Below are 2,334 nucleotides of genomic sequence, written 5' to 3'. Positions count from 1 at the left end.
CACATCATTTTCAACAACAGATCACATCACGCGCCTGGTTAATGTGGCTCCAGCTTTAGAGCTTCCCCATGCTGTTTTGTCACAGCTGCAAACTTTACTGCCACTGCCTCCTTCATATTACAGAGACTTCGATTGTGATTATCTCTTCTACAAATTGCATTCATGCAATGTTTTAAAAGCATTCCGCAAATAATATTTACAATTATTGGAATGCTAGATAGATATTCACATTTCATTACCTCCAGGGTTTTTCAGTACATATCTGAGAAGAAAAAAAGGACATAAAAAACACAAGAATATGAGCAGAACAGAAGAGGCATGGAGAGGGCAGCAACTGAGAGAGATAGAGTATGATACTCTCTCCTGAAGTAAAAGCCCTCTTCTATAAGACACTATGATGAGGGTAGAAATATGGGCTAAAGTAGAAAAAAATCTGCACAGGCCTCAAAACTAATATGCCATAGCAGTAGTAATGTTAGACAAACTTCTCAATGAATTTAAGCATCTTTTTTTTTGCCTCAGTTGCATGCAGCTTCTCAGCTCCCTACCCATTTTCTGGCCCAGAATATGACCAGGTTAGAAGGGAACATTGTTGATAGCCAAGGTGCAGCAATCATTTGGAGAAGAGAATGTTTTTAACAGGTGGACAAAAAAATTTGTGTTTTGCAGTAAATCATTACATTGCAATACAATGAACTATGATCAATTTAAAGCCTAAAGGACCTTTATTTAGTTATAGTGGAATCGGTTACCATATAGCAGAATTAAACATTGCAATCTAAGCATTTTTAATAAAGAAACTCTAAAATTGGTTCATTTTATCTCATTTATCTCTACCATGGCCCCACCTTTACAATTAATGAAAAATATTTCAAACTATGGGGGATAAGGTTGAATGTTTGGATGGTTTAAATCTTTTAGAAAAGCTCATCTCATTCCTATTTTCCTGTTTTAACAACTAACAGCAGGATGGTAATTTGCCAGTGTCTGTTTTTAGTTATTGTTTGTTCTTTAGTGTGTTGGCCAGGAAGTCACCTGACATACAACAGAAAAGCCATAATGGCCATTATATCCTATTAAAGGTCATAAAGGAATAAGAGGGGGCAAATGGCGAGATGGGTGTACAATCTAGCTAAATTGCCTGTCCACCACATGGCCATCAAGCCACTGATGGACACACCTCTAGTAACTTTCCATCCCATAATATTAAGTAGGATTGACACTGAGAACTGAGAACATTATAATGAGAACATGAAAACTTTACACTGCAGAGAAGCTGCTGCAAAGGTCTAAACCTACATGCAACAGTCATTCTGCTGCTAATAAGAACTTGCAACTATCCAGATATTTATAATATATGCTGTCCTGATGAGGAGGTCGTACACTTGGAATAAAACTTTGAAGTAATGCTCATTTGAAAAACCAATGCTTTGTGTGGTGTAAAACAAAGAGTCTGTAGGATGTTTTTGCAAAATATTCATGTTTTGTTCATTTCATATTTTTTTCAGATCGGTAAAAGCAAACAAGCCATTTCAGTTTTAGTTCATGTGAGAACCAAAATGTCTCTGGGTTGAACCCAAAAACACCTGCCTCTGCTGTGACTGTAACACAAACAGCCAGCAGCAGATGATGGGAGGAATAATGGAAACAGTCCATCATCCGCTTGCCATTAGCCACTTGTTAATCCCCATGTATCTATTTAAGTTCTGTGTTCATGCCCATGTGTTTGTCTCTATTCCTGCAGCTGCTGAAATAGCTCACATAGTGGATGTGTAATATGGAGCTGAGGTTAAGTATAGTTGGCCTCCATTACTTCCTTTGCTTCTGCTGAAAGGCTGTGTTGTTCCAGGCGTTTTCTACAAAACTGACTTATTTTTTCATACATGGGCCATTGTGTGCTCAGGCTAAGGAAGATGAAGGTACATTAATGTCTGTTTGTTTGTATATAGTCTAAATGCAATATTTTCCTCTAGTTGGAGATAACAACGTTGCCAAGGTTAGTTAATTTCATATGCGTTTTCTGCTTTTGTTCATGTAAAGACATTCTGTCAAGATTATATATGTGTGTGCATGTGTGTGTGTGTGTTTGTGTGTATATGTTTGTTGGTGTGTATTGGTTTGTTTTTGTGAGTGAGGGATTAAAAAATAATATTTCAGAACTATGATTGCCTCTCAATTAATACTTTTTCAAACAGATATCACTCAATTAAAAGTGTAACTGTACTTACCTATGATATTTACCATTCCATATGCAAAGTATTTTCAGTTACCTTTTTTTCCCCTGCTTAAAGGAATAGTACACCCAAAACAGCCTTCATTTTCTACTCACCCCCA

The 2,334-nt window shown here is 36.8% G+C and overlaps 1 long non-coding RNA gene across 1 annotated transcript in view; it reads left to right on the top strand.

Moving 5' to 3' along the window:
• The first annotated feature begins 1,836 nt into the window (after window positions 1-1,836).
• Window positions 1,837-2,334, top strand: part of LOC107083427 — a 2,331-nt gene continuing 1,833 nt past the window's right edge. Inside the window, exon 1 of the long non-coding RNA XR_001481178.1 lies at window positions 1,837-1,919. This is a non-coding gene — a long non-coding RNA (uncharacterized LOC107083427). The remainder of the gene's footprint in view (window positions 1,920-2,334) is intronic.

The sequence above is a fragment of the Cyprinodon variegatus genome, unplaced genomic scaffold, assembly GCF_000732505.1.
Source record: "Cyprinodon variegatus isolate N-32 unplaced genomic scaffold, C_variegatus-1.0 Scaffold74, whole genome shotgun sequence".
Taxonomy (NCBI): domain Eukaryota; kingdom Metazoa; phylum Chordata; class Actinopteri; order Cyprinodontiformes; family Cyprinodontidae; genus Cyprinodon; species Cyprinodon variegatus.
The sequence above is the reverse complement of the archived record's forward strand: the minus strand, read 5'-3'. Positions and strand labels throughout refer to the sequence as shown.